Source organism: Saimiri boliviensis, chromosome 13 (assembly GCF_048565385.1).
Source record: "Saimiri boliviensis isolate mSaiBol1 chromosome 13, mSaiBol1.pri, whole genome shotgun sequence".
NCBI lineage: Eukaryota > Metazoa > Chordata > Mammalia > Primates > Cebidae > Saimiri > Saimiri boliviensis.
Genome location: NC_133461.1, coordinates 53,140,579 through 53,159,456, shown reverse-complemented (window position 1 = coordinate 53,159,456; position 18,878 = coordinate 53,140,579). Strand labels below are relative to the sequence as shown.

The window sequence follows — 18,878 nt, the reverse complement described above, 5'->3', positions numbered from 1 at the left end:
GCCTCCTCAATTGGCTCTCTGACACCCATATATCCAAAAAGACACCTCATACAGGAGAGCTCTGGCTGACATCTGGCAGGTACCCTTCTGTGATGAAGCTACCAGAGAAAAGAACAAGCAGCAATCCCTGCTGTTCTGCAAACCCTGTGGGTGATTCACAGGTAAGCAGGATCTGGAGTGAACCTCTGGCAGTTCTGCAGCGGAGGGGCCTGTTAGAGGGAAAACTAAAAAACAGAAAGAAATAGCTTCAACATCAACAGAAAGGACATCCACTCAGAGACCCCATCCAAAAGTCGCCAACTTCAAAGACCAAAGGTACACAAATCCACAAAGACGGGAAGAAACCATCACAAAAAGGATGAAATCACCAAAAACCAAAATCACCATCACAAAAAGGAGGAAATCACCAAAAAACACCATCACAAAAAGGATGAAATCACCAAACACCTCTCCTCTTGCAAAGGATCACAACTCCTCACCAGCAAGGGAACAAAACTGTATGGAGAATGAGTTTGATGAATTGACAGAAGCAGGCTTCAGAAGGTTGGTAATAACAAACTTCTCTGAGCTAAAGGAACATGTTCTAACCCAATGCAAGAAACTAAGAACCTTGAAAAAGGGTTAGACAAAATGCTAACTAGAATAACCAGCTTAGAGAAAACATAAATGACTTAATGGAGCTGAAAAACATAGCATGAGAACTTCACAAAGCATACATACAAGTTTCAATAGCTGAACTGATCAAGCACAAGAAAAACTATCAGAAATTGAAGATCAACTTAATGAAATAAAATGAAAAGGCAAGAATAGAGAAAAAAGAGTGAAAAGAAATAAACAAAGCCTTCAAGAAATATGGGATTATGTGAAAAGATCTACATTTGATCGGTGTACCTGAATGTGACGGAGAGAATGAATCCAAGCTGGAAAACACTCTTCAGGATATCATCCAGGAGAACTTTCCCAACCTAGCAAGGCAGGCCAATATTCAAGTCCAGAAAATGCAGAGAACACCACAAAGATATTCCTCCAGAAGAGCAACCCCAAGGCACATAATCATCAGATTCACCAGGGTTGAAATGAAGGAAAAAATGCTAGAGGTAGCCAGAGAGAAAGGTCGGGTTACCCACAAAGGGAAGCCCATCAGCTCACAGCGGATCTCTCAGCAGAAACCCTTCAAGCCAGAAGAGAATGGGGGCCAATATTCAAAGTTCTTTTCTTAAAGAAAAGAATTTTCAACCTAGAATTTCATATCCAGCCAAACTAAGCTTCATAAGTGAAGGGGAAATAAAATCTTTTACAGACAAGCAATTGTTGAGAGATTTAATCACCACCAGGCCTACCTTACAAGAGCTCCTGAAGGAAGCACTAAACATGGAAAGGAACAACCAGTATCAGCCACCGCAAAAATGTACCAAATGGTAAATACCAATGATGCAATGAAGAAACTGCGTCAACTAATGGGCAAAACAACCAGCTAGTATCAAAATGGCAGGATCAAATTCATGCACAACAATATTAACCTTAAATGTAAACGGCCTAAATGCCCCAATCGAAAGACACAGACTGGCAAACTGGATAAAAAGTCAAGACCCATTGGAGTGCTGTATTCAGAAGACCCAACTCACATGCAAAGACACACATAGATTCAAAATAAAGGGATGGAGGAAGATTTACCAAGCAAATGGAGAGCAAAAACAAGCAGGCATTGTAATCCTAGTCTCTGACAAAACGGACTATAAACTAACGAAGATCAAATGAGACAAAGAAGGGCATTACATATTGGTAAAAGGATCAATGCAACGAGAAGAGCTAACTATCCTAAATACATATGCACCCAATACAGGAGCACCCAGATACATAAAGCAAGTTCTTAAAAACCTACAAAGAGACTTAGACTCCTACACAATAGTGGGAGACTTTAATACTCCATTGTCAATATTAGACAGATCAATGAGACAGAAAGTTAACAAAGATATCCAGGACTTGAACACAGATCTGGACCAAGAAGACCTAATGGATATCTACAGAACTCTCCACCCCAAAACCACAGAATATATATTCTTTTCAGCACCACATCGCACTTACTCTAAAATTGACTACATAATTGGAAGTAAATCACTCCTCAGGAAATGGAAAAGAACGGAAATCATAACAAATAGTCTCTCAGACCACAGTGCAATCAAATTAGAACTCAGGATTAAGAAACTCACTCAAAACTGCACAACTACATGGAAACTGAACAGCTGGCTTTTGAATGTTGACTGGATAAATAACGAAATGAAGGCAGAAATAAAGATGTTCTTCGAAACCAATGAGAATGAAGACACAACATACCAGAATCTCTGGGACACATTTAAAGCAGTGTCTAGAGGGAAATTTATAGCACTGAATTCTCACATGAGAAGCGAGAAAAGATCTAAAATCAATACCCTATTGTCACAGTTAAAAAAAACTAGAGGAGCAAGATCAAACAAATTCAAAAGCTAGCAGAAGATAAGAAATATCTAAGATCAGAGCAGAACTGAGGGAGATAGAGACACAAAAAAACCCTTCGAAAAAAATCAGTAAATCCAGGAACTGGTTTTTTGAAAAGATCAGCAAAATACATAGCCCACTAGCCAGACTACTAAAAAAGAAAAGAGAGAAGACTCAAATAGATGCAATAAAAAATGATAAAGGAGATACCACCACTGATTCCACAGAAATACAAACTACCATCAGAGATTACTACAAACAACTCTGTGCACATAAACCAGTAAATCTAGAAGAAATGTATAAATTCCTGGACACTTACACCCTCCCAAGACTAAACCAGGAAGAAGCTGAATCCCTGAATAGATCAATAACAAGGTCTGAAATTGAGGCAGCAATTAATAGCCAACCAACCAAAAGAACTTCAGGTCCAGACAGATACACAGCCAAATTCTACCAGACATACAAAGAGGAGCTGGTACCATTCCTTCTGAAACTATTCCAACCAATACAAAAAGGTGGAATCCTCCCTAACTCATGTTGAGACCAACATCATCCTGCTATCAAAACCTGGCAGAGACACAATTAAAAAAGAAAATTTCACGCCAATATCTATGATGAACATGGATACAAAAATCTTCAAAAAAAAAAATGCTGGCAAACCAAATGCAACAGCACATGAAAAAGTTTATCCAACGTGATCAAGTAGGCTGCATCCCAGGGATGCAAGGCTGGTTCAACATACGTAAATCTATAAACATAAGCCATCACATAAACAGAATGAAAGACAAAAACCACATAATCTCAATAGATGCAGAAAAGGCCTTTGACAAAATTCAACAGCCCTTTATGCGAAAAACTCTCAATAAACTAGGTATCAATGGAACGTATCTCAAAAAATAAAAGCTATTTACGACAAACCCACAGCCAATACCATACTGAAGGGGCAAAAACTGGAAGCATTCCTTTTGAAAACTGGCACTAAACAAGGGTGCCCTCTCTCACCATTCCTATTCAACATAGTATTGGCAAGTTTAAGCCAGAGCAATCAGGCAATAAAAAGAAATAAAGGGTATTCACTTAGGAAAAGAGGAATTCAAACTATCTATATTTGCAGATGACAGGACTGTATATTTAGAAGACCCCATTTTCTCAGCCCAAAATCTCCTTAAGATGATAAGCAACTTCGGCAAAGTCTCAGGATACAATATCAATATGCAAAAATCGTAAACATTCCTATACACCAATAATAGATGAACAGAGAGCCAAATCATGAGCGAACCATTCACAATTGCCACAAAGAGAATAAAATACCTAGGAATACAACTAACAAAGGATGTGAAGGACCTCTTCAAGGAGAACTACAAACACTGCTCATGGAAATAAGAGAGGACACAAACAGATGGAAAAACATTCCATGCTCATGGTTAGGAAGAAACAGTATCATGAAAATGGTCATACTATCCAAAGTAATTTACAGATTCAATGCTATCCCCATCAAGCTACCATCAATCTTCCTCACAGAACTGGAAAAAAACGCCTTAAATTTCATATGGAGCCAAAAAACAGCCCACATATCCAAGACAATCCTAAGCAAAAAGAACAAACCTGGACATATCACGCTATCTGACTTGAAACTATACTACAAGTCTACAGTAATCAAAACAATATGGTACTAGTATCAAAAAGAGAGATATAGACCAATGGAACAGAACAGAAGCCTTGGAAGTAATGCCACACAGCCACAACCATCTGATCTTTGACAAACCTGACAAAAACAAGCAATGGGGAAAGGATTCCCTGTTTAATAAATGGTGTTGGGAAAACTGGCTAGCCATGTGCAGAAAGCTGAAACTGGATCCCTTCCTGACATCTTACACTAAAATTAACTCCACGTGGATTGAAGATTTAAACATAAGACCATAAAAACCCTAGAAGAAAACCTAGGCAGTACCATTAAGGACACAGGCACAGGCAAGGACTTCATGACTAAAACACCTAAAGCAATGGCAACAAAAGCCAAAATAGACAAATGAGATCTAATTAAACTTAAGAGCTTCTGCGCAGCAAAAGAAACATTAGAGTGAACTGGCAACCAACAGAACGGGCAAAAAATTTTGCAAGCTACTCATCTGACAAAGGTCTAATATCCAGAATCTTCATGGAACTAAAACAAATTTACAAGAAAAAAACAACCCCATTAAAAAGTGGGCAAAGGGTATGAACAGACACTTTTCAAAAGAAGACATTTATGCAGCCAATAAACATATGAAAAAATGCTCATCATCACTGGTCATTAGAGAAATGCAAATCAAAACCATACTGCGATACCATCTCACACCAGTTAGAATGTGGATCATTAAAAATCTGGAGACAACAGATGCTGGAGAGGATGTGGAGAAATAGGAACACTTTTACACTGTTGGTGGGAGTGTAAATTAGTTCTCAACCATTGTGAAAAACAGTGTGGCAATTCCTCTAGGAGCTGGAAATAGAAATATCATTTGACCGAGCAATCCCATTACTGGGTATATCTCCGAAGGATTATATATCATTCTATTATAAAGACACATGCACACGTATATTCATTGCAGCACTGTTTACAATAGCAAAGACCTGGAACCAACCCAATGCCCATCAATAATAGACTGGATCAAGAAAAATGTGGCACATAAACACCAAGGAATACTATGCACTCATAAAAAAGATGAGTTCATGTTCTTTGCAAGGACATGGATGAATCTGGAAACCATCATTCTCAGCAAAGTGATACATGAACAGAAAACCAAACACTGCATATTCCTACTCATAGGTGGGTATTGAACAACGAGAATACATGGACACAGGGAGGAGAATATCACACACTAGGGTCTGTTGAGGGGGTTAGGGGAGGGATGGCGGGGGGTGGGGAGATTGGGGAGGGATAACATTGGGAGACATACCTAATGTAGGTGATGGGGGGATGGAGGCAGCAAACCACCATGGCATGTATATACCCATGTAACAATCCTGCAAGATCTGCACATGTACCCCAGAACTTAAAGTATCATAAAGGTGGGGGGGGGGGGACAGAGCCAGTTAAATTTCAGCAACACAAGGAAAAATCAACAACTCATGTTGCTCTGTGCCTAAAGCCCATAGGTATCAGTTCAAGACAGGCATTTGACTTAAAAATATTCTTAAAGCAATTTGGACATTCTCTCATGTTCAGAACAATTTGACACTACATGCATCAAAACCAGTTAGTCTAGTTGTACAGCCCAAGCACACTCTAAATATTTTCTGACTATGAAACTTCAGACTTAACCCAATAAGCAATACCTAGAGGATAAATTCCAAAATGCTAACAGGCATTTTCACTGCTTTTCCCTTATAATCTTTATAACTTTAGACAGGAATGGCAGCAGTGGGGAGGAGACTGCCACCTTCTCTTATCTCCTTTTAGAAAGGAGTTAATAAAAATGAAGTATAGGCTAGGCACGGTGGCTCACATCTGTAATCCTAGCACTTTGGAAGGCCAAGGCAGGTGGATCGCTTGAGCCCCAGGAGTTTAAGACCAGCCTGAACAACCTATCAAGACCCCGTCTTTACAAAAAATACAAAAATTAGTCGGGTGTGGTGGCATGAGCCTGTAGTCAGCTACTCAGGAAGCTGAGACAGAAGGATCACTTGAGCCGGGGAGGTGGAAGCTACAGTGAGCCATGATTGCACCACTGCACTCCCGCCTGGGTGACAGAGTGAGATCCTATTTCAAAAAAAAAAAAAAAAAGAATAAATGAATCAAGTATACCTCTAAAACTTAACTCTATAAACAAAGTATTTTTTAACTATTAAAAGCAGAAAACAGTAAAAATATATACTTTTTGAAATATACATACGTTTTCTGAAACCTATAGATTTTTGAAATCTATGTATAGATATCTCCTGCACTGCTGGAGTGCAGTGGCACAATCAGCTCACTGCAGCCTTGACCTCTCAGCCTCAGTTGATCCTCTCAACTTAGTCTCCCGAGTAGCTGGGACAACAGGTGCATATCACCATGCCCAGCGAATTTTTGTTTTTGTTTTTGTTTTTTGTAGAGACAGGGTTTCACCATGTTGCCCAGGCTGGTCTCAAATCTTGGGCTCAATTGATCCACCTGCCTTGGTCTCACAAAGTGCTAGGATTACTGGTGTGAGCCACCATGCCCTGCTCAAAAAAAAAATTTTTTTTTTTTTTTTTTTGAGACGGAGTTTCGCTCTTGTTACCCAGGCTGGAGTGCAATGGCGCGATCTCAGCTCACTGCAACCTCTGCCTCCTGGGTTCAGGCAATTCTCCTGCCTCAGCCTCCTGAGTAGCTGGGACTACAGGCACGCACCACCATGCCCAGTTAATTTTTTGTATTTTTAGTAGAGATGGGGTTTCACCATGTTGACCAGGATGGTCTCGATCTCTTGACCTCGTGATCCACCCGCCTCAGCCTCCAAAAGTGCTGGGATTACAGGCTTGAGCCACCGCACCCGGCTTCAAAAATATTTTTTATGGCAAAATACTTTCCCAGTGGCTCTAACACCCAGGCAAAATAGCACAACTCCAAATATATCCGTAATTTAAAAACTGAGAAAACCTCCTAAAAAGGATAGCAATACTAATTAGATCATTACAATAAAATGATCTTTATATTCCTTTCAGCTACACTACAAAAAAAAGAAACTACTAATACAATGCTTCAAACAAGGAATAAAACCATGCATCACAATTTTTTTTTTTTTTAGATGGAGTTTCGCTCATGTTACCCAAGCTGGAGTGCAATGGTGCGATCTCGGCTCACCGCAACCTCCACCTCCTGGGTTCAGGCAATTCTCCTGCCTCAGCCTCCTGAGTAGCTGGGATTACAGGCACGCACCACCATGCCCAGCTAATTTTTTGTATTTTTAGTAGAGACGGGGTTTCACCATGTTGACCAGGATGGTCTTGATCTCTTGACCTTGTGATCCACCCGCCTTGGCCTCCCAAAGTGCTGGGATTACAGGCGTCAGCCACCGCGCCTGGTCAGAAGTCCATTAAATTTTAAGCTACAACGACTAACCAGGCTCTTTGAGTTCCTCATATTGAAAGAGCAATAGGCACGGAAAAGCAGCCATGATATGACAGGAGAGTGGGCTGCTGTTAGATGATGAGGGATTATAGGCGTGAGCCACCGCGCTCAGCCTTACAATTTTTTTTTTTTTTAAAAAAGAGATGGAGACTTGCTTTGTTGCCCTGGCTGATCTCAAACCCCTGGGCCTAAGTGATTCTCCATCTTCACCTCCCACAGCGCTGGGATTACAGCCATGCACCACTGCACCCAGCCCAGTTTCTTTTCTCATCCAAGAATCATCCACTAAATGTAGACTGAAAGTCCACTGCTGTCTGTGAAGACCTGCATATCTAGAACGCCCATGAGTATCTGAAGCCTTAACCCTCAGGTGAACGTTCAGGTAGTTATCCCACCATCAGGCGTCCAACACGACAGCCAGCCGAAGCTGCAGTTTCCCTATCACCAGCAGGCCTGCATCACCTTCCCTAATTCTCATACCACACAAGTAGATAAATCAATACCCAATGACTTGAAGGCTTGCCACATTCTAGGCATTGTTCTAACCTCTGATGACACTAATGAATAAAACCAGGCCTCACACTAGGAGAACTTTTAAATGTTGTAAAGAAGACAAGTGTACAAATCAATTACTATCCACATTTCTGGAGAGAGGTCTGACTTGCTTTCGCCATCTCCAATATCAGCTAGAGCCTCTTGATAAGCCCTCATGGCAACCTGCCACAATTCATGAGTTTGCAAGTATTGTTGTGGTCATTTCTTTGGCTGACCCTAGACTAGACTGTAAACTCGATTAGAACAAGTGCCTCATGTCTATTCTGTTTCCCTATTATACCCCTAGCCAGGTGCATAGAGCACAGCAGGCAACCAAATATTAGTTAACTGGATGGATGGATGGATGGATGGGGCTTAGTCCTTTGAAAACAAAGCAATCAGGTCTCCCGATAGGAAATTCTACAAGCAGTGCCTTAAAAAAGGTATATATTTTTTTCTAACAAGCCACAGGAAATATGTTTCTAAAAATTTATACTGTCAGGCACGGTGGCTCACGCCTGCAATCCCAGCACTTTGGGAGGTTGAGGCAGGTAGATCACCTGAGGTTAGGAGTTCCAGACCAGCCTGGCCAACACAGCAAAACCCTGTCTCTGCTAATTACAAAGATTAGCCAGGTGTGGTGGCAGGCACCTATAATCCCAGCTACTCAGGATGCTGAGGCAGGAGAATCACTTGAACCTGGGAGGCAGAGGCTACAGTGAGCTGAGATCATGCCACTACACTCCAGCCTGGGCGACAAGAACAAGACTCCATCTCAAAAAAAAAAAAAAAAAAAAGGAAAAAAATATATATATAATAAAAATAATACCAAAAAAGGGAGAAACTGTTTAAAACACACACCCCCAGATTATTTAGGCTGATAACTACTTTCTTCATATAATGCATCTTTAATTTGTAAACTATTTAATTTCCATTAATTTCTGACTAAAAGTTACCTTTAGAAGAAAATTCAAAATTGATTTTTTTTTCTTTTTTTTTTTTGAGACAGAGTCTCACTCTGTCGCCAGGCTGGACTGCAGTGGCACAATCTTGGCTCACTGCAACCTCCACATCCTGGGTTCAAGCAATTCTTCCTCCTCAGCCTCCCAAGTAGCTGGGACTACAGGCGCACGCCACCATGCCCAGCTAATTTTTGTATTTTTAGTAGAGACGGGGTTTCACCATGTTGGCGAGGATGGTCTCTATCTCTTGACCTCGTGATCCGCCTGCCTCAGCCTCCCAAAGTGCTGGGATTACAGGCTTGAGCCACTGCGCCCAGCCTCAAAATTGATTTTTTAAAGAATCATCCAAATTCCTAAGTTGAAGAGATTTTTAAAAAACATTCTTCCAAATCATGAGAGCTTATTCCAGAAAAGCGCTTTGTCCCTGATATTTAAGCCAAAAGAAGATAAGCATTCCCAAATGCAGCTGGTCACAATGGATTGCAGTCATAGTCTATCACTGAACATGGTATTTTTCAAGACCACTTTTCAGCTGCTCTTATCACGCTCACGCAGTTCCAAGCTCTGTTTTTCAATTCATGAGATTTTCATGGCCATAAGAATGTTTTCCAGGAAATAACTAGATGGAAACATTTTAAGCTTCAAAAATTAAGAGACAAGAGACCATTTTTGCCTTATGTTTTCTCTCCTCCAAAGTCCACTATGGAAAGCTAGATTTTTAATTTTTAAATTCTTTTATGGAAAGTAAATTTATATTTTGTTGCCTTGTAAACATCGTAAAATCACACCGCTGCAATCCAGACTAGGCGACAGAGTGTCTGTCTCCAAAAAAAAAAAAAAAAAAACCCTGCAGAATTAAGTTAGAAAACGCCTAGAGAAATCAAAGATAATAAAATTCAACAATAAGAGCTAATTTACCCGAGTGCCAGAAACTGAAAATATTTAACAATGTGCCCTTTTCAGAATAAAGTTCTTAAAGGTATTAGAAAAGTTAAAATTCAGACATTCAGGCTGAATTCTAGTCATACATATAACAATGTGCAATTGTGAATCTTAAAACATCAGAAAACGGTGGCTCAAGCCTGTAATCCCAGCACTTTGGGAGGCCGAGGCGGGTGGATCACAAGGTCAAGAGATCGAGACCATCCTGGTCAACGTGGTGAAACCCCGTCTCTACTAAAAATACAAACAATTAGCTGGGCATGGTGGCGCGTGCCTGTAATCCCAGCTACTCAGGAGGCTGAGGCAGGAGAATTGCCTGAACCCAGGAGGCGGAGGTTGCGGTGAGCCGAGATCGCGCCATTGCACTCCAGCCTGGGTAACAAGAGCGAAACTCCGTCTCAAAAAAAAAAAAAAAAAAAAACATCAGAAAAGTATGGGGGTTCCTCAAAAAATTAAACACAGAATTACCTATGATCCAGCAATTCTACTTCTGGGTATATGCCCAAAAAACTAAAAGCAAGGAATGAACCTAAATGTCCGCTGACAGATGAATGGAAAAACAAAACGTGACATATACAAGGCAATATTTATTTAGCCTTTAAAAGGAAGAATGGGCATGGTGGCTCACACCTGTGATCCCAACACTTTCGGAGGCCGAGCCAGGAAGATCACTTGAGGTCAGGAGTTCGAGACAAGCCTGGCCAACAGACCAGGACAATCCTGTCTCTATTAAAAACACAAAAATTGGCTGGGCGTGGTGGCACATGCCTATAATCCCAGTTACTAGAGAGGCTGAGGCAGGGGAATCACTTCAACCCAGGAGGCAGAGGTTGCAGTGAGCCAAGATCACGTCACTGTACTTCAGCCTGGGCAACAGAGTGTGACTCCATCTCAAAAAAAAAAAAAAAAAAAAAAAAGTCATTAAATTTTTTAAATTTCAAAACCTAAATATATGTGTTTTTCACTTCCTATGCCCTTGCTCTCCAAATTTCAGCAGATTCAGGTAACTTTTCGGCCAGGTGCAGTGGCTCATGCCTGTAATCCCAGCAAGCTGGGAAGCTGAGGCAGGTGGATCATCTAAGGTCAGGAGTTCAAGACAAGCCTGGCCAACATGGTGAAACCCCATTTCTACTAAAAACACAAAAATTAGCCAGGTGTGGTGGTACATGCCTGTAGTCCTAGCTACTGGGGAGGCTGAAGCACAAGAATCGCTTGAGCCCAGGAGGCAGAGGTTGCAGTGACTGAGATTGCGCCACCGCACTCCAGCCTGGGTGACAAAGCAAGACTCTGTCTCAAATAAATAAATAAATGGAAATTCTGACACATGCTAGAACATGGATAAACCTGGAATACATCATGCTAAGTGAAATAAGTCACTCATAAAAGGACACAATACTGTGTGATTCCACTTGTATGAGACAGCTAGAAGAGTCAAAGTCATAGAGACAAAACAGAATGGTGGTTGCCAGGGGCTGGAGAAGGGAGGAAGGATTAGGGAGTATTGTTTAATGAGAACAGAGTTGCAGTTTGGGATGGATGAAAAGGTTCTGGAGACGGACAGTGGTGACCGTGGCACTACAATGTGAATGTATGCAATGCCACTGAATCATACACTTAATAATGGCTAAAACAGGCCAGGTGTGATGGCTCATGCCTGTAATCCCACTGCTTTGGGAGGCTGAGGCAGGAGAATAGCCTGAGGCCAGGAGTTTAAGACCAGTCTGGGCAACACAGCAAGACTCCAGTCTCTACAAAAAAAAAAAAAAAAAAAAAAAAAAATTAATTAGCCAAGTGTCACGGTGGGTGTGCACTTATAGACCCAGCTACGTAGAAGGCTGAAGCAGGACTACTTGAGCCCAGGAGTTCAAGGCTGCAGTGAACTATGACCATACCACTCCACTCCAGCCCTGGGCAATAGAATGAAACTCCTGTTTAAAAAAACAACAACATGCCAGGTACAGTGGCTTACTCCTGTAATCCCAACACTTTGGGAAACCAAGGCAGGCAGATCACCTGAGGTCAGGAGTTCAAGACCAGCCTGACCAATGTGGAGAAACACCATCTCTACTAAAAATACCAAAAATTAGCTGGGCGTGGTGGCATGCGCCTGTAATCCTAGCTACTTGGGAGGCTGAGGCAGGAGAATGGCTTGAACTTGGGAGGTGGAAGTTGCAGTGAGCTGAGACCACACCATTGCACTCCAGCCTGGGCAACAAGAGCAAAACTCCGTCTCAAAAAAAAACAAAAAACCAAAAATCCTTAAACAGCAAATTTTATGTTACATACATGTTTTCACACACAAAAAAAATCAGGAAGCATCTAAAATATGTTTTGCACGATTGCCAAATAGGATTTGTACTTTTTTTCTTTTGGGACAGGGTCTGTCACCAAAGCTGGAGTGCAGGGGCACGATCTCAGCTCACTGCAACCTCCACTTCCCAGGCTCAAGTGATCCTCCCACCTCAGCCTCCCAAGTAGCTGGGACTACAGGCAAATGCCACCATGCCCAAAGAATTTTTGTAATTTTTGTAGAGACAGGGATCTGTCATGTTGCCCAAGGCTGGTCTCAAACTCCTGGGCTCAAGCCATTGGTCCACCTCAGCCTCCTAAAGTGCTGGGATTACAGGCGTGAGCCGCTGCATCCAGCCAGCATTTGTACTCTTAATAAAGACAAAGGGAGCCTAATTATTCAAAAATTACTAAAAATATATGTTGTGTTTTTAAATTATCAGATACTGATTTTATGACTGCTGTTACATTAATATAATACTTGAAATACAATGTATGCGAGAAATTTGAATGAGAAAAATTAAATGTGTCTATGAACAAAAACATCCTATAAACTAAATCTTAAAAACATGAAAACCTGTACTTTGCTTAGCCCTGCACTCCAATGTAGTCAGCTGCCTTCTTTATTAGACAGGGTCTCAGTCAGTTGCCCAGGGTGGAGTGCAGTGGCACAATCATGGCTCACTGCAGCCTCAAACTCCTGGACTCAAGCAATCCTCCTGACTTGACCTCCTAAGTAGCTGGAACCACAGGTGCACGCCACCCTACCTGGCTAATTTTTATATCTTTTATAGAGATGAGGTCTGGCTATGTTGCCCAGGCTGGTCTCAAACTCCTGGCCTCAAGGAATTCTCCTGCCTTGCCTCCCAAAGTATTGGAATTACAAGCATGAGCCACCTCACCCAGCCTATAGTTAGCTGCTGAACAGTGTGTTTTCTCCTGACATTATATTCTTTTAATACCAGCAAGGTATTAAAAATTAAAGTAACTACATAAAGACATAGCAATGGCAAAAAAAAAGACATCTTTGCAATACGATTAGTTAACAATCAGTAATTTTTCTGATGCAATCATATACCTATGTGTATGTAGATGTATATACATTATGCACACATATCCACAGATACACATATTATGTATGCAGAAAATCATGACACAAACAAATGCATTTTTTGTTTTAGAAACTGAACATTGGTAGGCAAATTCATATTTAATCTAACACTCTGATTCTAGAGCTGAAGCAACTGAAAAGCCCAAAGGTAAAGTTACTTCAAGTGTTAACAGTAGAGTCACAGCCAGAATGTATAAGGGGGAAAATAATGCTATGTATTTTATAAAATTCAATTCAGCTGCAAAAGTTAAAGACCACTGATTTTAATTAACATTCCTGTGCAATCACTGAGGAAGTTGAATCTGAATTACGGTTTGAGTGCCTCATTTTAAAAAGCTTTAATCATGGCAGGGCACGGTGGCTCACACCTGTAATCCCAGTACTTTAGCAGGCAAAGGTGAGCTGATCACGAGGTCAAGAGATTGAGACCATCTGGTGAACATGATGAAACCCCATCTCTACTAAAAATACAAAAATTAGCTGAGCATGGCGGTGTGCACCTGTAGTCCCAGCTACTTGGGAGGCTGAGGCAGGAGAATCGCTTGAACCCGGGAGGTGGAGGTTGCCCTGAGCCAAAAGTGCACCACTGCACTCCAGCCTGGCAGCAGAGTGAGAGTCTGTCTCCAAAAGGAAAAAAAGCTTTATTTATTAACGGAAAAGAATACCTAAAAACATGGCAATTTAAGGAAAACAGGAACAAATTATAAAGCCTATTTTGGGAAGCACTCACCTATATTGTTTTAAGTTATAAAACAAAATTTTAATCACTTAATTTTTAATTCGGTGAAACTTTTTCTCTAACCTCCTCAATAAGTCTTTGTGCCCTAATAAAAAGCATTCATCTTGTAGAGAAGAAATGATGGAGAATTGGCTATAATTGTAATATGTCATCTTATGGTTTGTAAAGCACTGAAATCATAAAATGTTTATACCAAATTATTATTTACTTTGTATTTGATAAATTTACATTACCTTCTCTTATTCATATTCATTCCATACCTATACCGACTTGGATGCCATACAGACATAATAAAAAAACCAACCCTATTGCCAGGTATTTATCCATATTCGGTTGGAAATTCTAATGTTTGTTAAAATTAGTAAAAATTAAGCTTCATAGTTTTGCTTACGAACCTGCTTAAAATAACTTCAGGTGCTATAATTTTAGCTGTTTTAACAATTAAGCACTAACTCCTAGATGCACCCGATTTGAATTTCAACTTGACAGATTCTGAAAACTATTAACTACTGTTTCCAAACAGGCCAGGTACCTAGAAGAAAAGAGCAGAGAAGTCTGTCTACATATTTCACAAATCAAGTTTAGTATAAAAACACTAACAAGGAGGTTGACTGTTACCTTTTAATGATAAAATTCCCTAAATTTTAGAAAAGTGCATTAAAAAGTTTCCCATGTTGATTATTTCACACTTGAAAATTATCTTTTAAACTGAATTAAACTCATGTATGACAATACTGACCATCATAGAAATATCTCTTTAAAGAAAAACTTTCAACGCAAAGTAAAAATGTGGTTACTTTCCATTGTCACATGATAGGAAAATGTACAGCTAAAGAATGCTTTCACTATACAGTAATTTCCTATTTGCAGGCTGATAAATAAAAGTCAAGTGCGTGACCTAGTTTATCTTCTTAGTAATAGCATTAAAACTATTTCTTATACTAACCCACCTCATACAGTCCCCTTAACACTGACAGCACTAGTGGCAGAGGCCAGGTGAAGAAAAGTATTTCTAGAGACCAAGAACATCACATAAGATACTTATATGACACCACGATCACAAATATACATACACTGTACAGAGTGCATGACAATGTCTTTTCTAAAACCTCATGAATTGCTAGTATAAGCTGGTGACTACAGTGCTAAAACCTGTCCTCTTTCTAGGAAATTCATTTGACTTGCTAGGTCATCAAAAAGTTCTGATTGCCAAAGTTCAGACTCAGCTTGGAAGAACTGACAAGGTTCTGAAGGATATCAAATTTCTCACACGTATTTGATGTCATATTCTCTCTTCTCCACTAAGTTACTCATTTAGCTGATTTCTACTTTCTGCCTACTACTTTTCTCAGTGAATACGTACAATGTATAAAAGCTCAGCTTCCAGTAATGTCAAGAGGTAAGAAACTGACACAGTTCCAAATTTAAAATATTATGATCAGATATACAGATGTATTTCTAAGTAAAACAAAGCCACAAGGAGAAAATTTGTAGTGTATTAATATTTAACAGACATTTCACCATGTTACTACTCAAAAAGGACTCGCTGTATTTTTCAACTTAATTATTGGTTCTAAAACAGTATTATTTCCCCTTGTTTTGAGGAAATGGTGGGGGAGGAATTTTTTTTTTTTTTTTTCTCTTTTTGAGACAGAGTATCGCTCTTGTCACCCAGGCTTGAGGGCAACCGCACAATCTCCACTCACTGCAACCTCTGCCTCCTGGATTCAAACGATTCTCCTGCCTTAGCCTCCTGAGTAGCTGGGATTATTGGCGCCTACCACCACGCCTGGCAAATTTTTGTAATTTTAGAAGAGATGGGGTTTCGCCATGTTGGCCAGGCTTGTCTCAAACTCCTGACCGCAGGTGATCCACCCACCTCGGCCTCCCAAAGTGCTGGGATTACAGGCGTGAGCCACCGCAACCGGCCGAGAATACTTTCATAGAAATAATACCTACTGCTCTGAATCACAAATGGGCTAGAACAATACATACAAAAACGAGCAGCCTCTAAAGAGAGGAATTAGCCAACCACCCGCCATAAGTTTCTCCTGATTCGCAATAAGATATTTCGCAAGTGTCATTTTGATAAACAACCTTCACAAAATACTACACTGAGATAACAAATGTTTCAGATTGATCTACTCAATATTTGGCAGTTAACTCCTATTTTGACTATCTGTTGCTCATTGCTGAAGGAGAGTTACACTGCTTGGGAGAAATGAAAAAGACAATAGATAAATTTTAAGAAACGAATGTTACTGTCAGTTTTCTCCTCTTCTCCCCTTATAAATTGTAGGCAAAGCCCACCTAGTGGTTTAGAATTATGGAATTAAAAGGTGGATTCTGTAACTATGCTGTAATTAAGAAATCTTCACAATTGCAGCTTGGGAGAGAAGGGTGTCAGAATTTATACATATCACACCGCTGCAAAAAAAATTCATTTTATCAGGGTTAGACTGCAAATAGTGCTACTCCTCAAAACAAATAATGTTGAGTAAAGACGTGAGGAGGATCCAAACTCCAAATCCAGAATGCACCTACTATAGGGCAAAGACTGAAGTTTTCAGGGAATACACATCACTGATTGTAAAGCTGATTTAATTGTATTATTAACTGTTCACAGACACCCAATAGCCACATTTGCAACATTCAAGCAGCCTTATTTAACAATATCACACTGCCCACAATTCCATTTTACAATACCGTCTCCCTTAAAACGACAACTTGAACTGAAAACTAATATTAACTAAATCAGGAGAACCCTATTCAATGCCTCCTGCCAATCATTAGGGCAGTGGGGAAAGTGAATTGTTAAAGTCTATTTTGCAGCTGCGCTCTCATTCAGTTTCGGAATCTCCCTTGGATATTCGTTCATGCTTGTCGAACTGACCACGCGGTACATTGTGAAACGGTCACATGAACAACGCGTGACTTCTATTGTGCATCAATCCTCCTGTTCGGAGGAAATTAAGTCACGATGGACACACGAAAGTACCGAGAAGGCACGCAGCTGAGGATCTGGTGGGCGATGCATGCAGCACCAGCATGGTTGTGGCTCCCGAGTGGAAGTGCAACAAATGCCAACATCTTGTCACTTTTAATGCCTAACTTCCTGCAGCGCCGGAGCAGCCAGCGGCCGCCGGGGAAGCCGAGCTCAGCTGCAGCCCTGCGTCGCCTCGCCACGAACCATCCTCGGAGACGCACGGGACGCGAGCGCCCACCCCCAACCAGGCGCGGACAGACCTCCCGAGCGCAGCCCAGCGGGAACCCATCAGCGCGGGAACCGGCCTCGAACGCCAGGCGGGGACAGCCGCAAGAAACTGACCTACGCGGTCACCCGGGCTCCCAGAACTCCCGAGGCGGGGGCCACGACCGCAGGGCTTCCTGTCCGCCCGCCCCACGTCGAGGAAGCGCTTGTCACCGACTCTCGCTGGCACTCCCAGAGGACGCTCGAGCCTGTAACGTCTGTCTCCCAGGTCCCGACGCCAGGACCCAGGCAGAGCGCGAGGTAGCGCCTCCCCTCCCCCGCAGCCCGCCTCTGGAACGCTCACCCCACGGGCGTGCGGGCATCCGCCTGACACGTGACCGCAGCGGGCCACGCCCATACCCCGCCCACGCCCCGCCCGTGCCCGGCCTGCCCACGCCCCCAGCCTGCTCCTGTCCCGCCTTGGCCACCGGCGCGGGTTCCAGGTTTTGCCAATTACTAGGGAGGTGCAAAGCCTTCTAGCTCCTCCCACTACACCCCGGGAGAAGAAGGGGCGGGCCCTACCCCGACACTACTAGGAGTCGCCCTTGTGAGCCAGTGGAAGAACCCCGTTCCCAAGCAAATATTAAGTCCTGGGTTAATACTCTGAAAGTTTGTCATTAAGCAATACGTCACCTAGCTGCTCAGACATTTTTTTTTTTTTTTTTTTTTTTTTGCTTTGGCCGCAACTCCACCCGTGGGAAATTAATTGGCAGTGTAAATTAGACAATTTACAAAAAACACCTTTTCCTTTCACATGTCAAAGGAAGCCCTTAAAATGCCATGCAAGTGTAACCATTATAATATATATATGCGTGAAACAAAGATTTACAAAATTTCCTCACCTCCTCCCCTCATCAAATAATCTTAAGGAGCTCCCTTCTTCAGGTTCCATGCACAAGGCGGCTAGCTAGAGGAGTTAGCACAGAGTCTGTAACGTGAGTTACGCCGTTTTTTTGTTTTTTTCGTTTTTCTTTTTTTGAGACAAGGTCTCACTCTGTCTCCCAGGCTGGAATGTAGTGGCTCAATCTCGGCTCACGGCAGCATCGACTTCCTGGGTTCAAACGATCCTCCGTCCTCAGCTGGACTACCGGCAGGTAATCCAGGGACTGGGATTACAGGCGCGCCCCACTACACCCCGATAATTTTTGTATTTTTAGTAGAGACAGGCTCTCCCTATGTTGCCCAGGCTGATCTTCAACTGCTGGGCTCAGGCGAACCTCCTGCCTCGGCCTCCCAAAATGTTGGGATTACAGGTGTGAGCCACCCCTCTCAGGCCACAACTTTGCTTTTTAAAAGCATTTCTGCATAACTAAAAAGACAGGAAATTACAAGCATACAAAAACTGATTTCTACATTCCTGAATTTTCCAACTGTATTTAATGAACATCTTCTTTTGCAATGAAAAAGTAATAAATAGGTGTGATTTTTTAAAGGACTACAGTTTTTCCATCTAGTCTAGAAGCATGTATTGAGAACCTATCATAGGTCATTTGGTCATTGTG

The 18,878-nt window shown here is 41.6% G+C and overlaps 1 protein-coding gene across 2 annotated transcripts in view; it reads right to left on the bottom strand.

Annotated features, from left to right (window-relative positions):
- The window catches only part of OSBPL1A (oxysterol binding protein like 1A), a 242,449-nt gene extending 224,885 nt beyond the window's left edge, over positions 1-17,564 (bottom strand). Inside the window, exon 1 of one of the 2 annotated variants that reach the window (XM_074383664.1) lies at positions 17,455-17,564. The gene's annotated coding sequence lies outside the window, so the exon portion shown is untranslated. The remainder of the gene's footprint in view (positions 1-17,454) is intronic. The other variant, XM_010335492.3, reaches the window with a different exon arrangement.
- Positions 17,565-18,878: the final 1,314 nt, after the last annotated feature.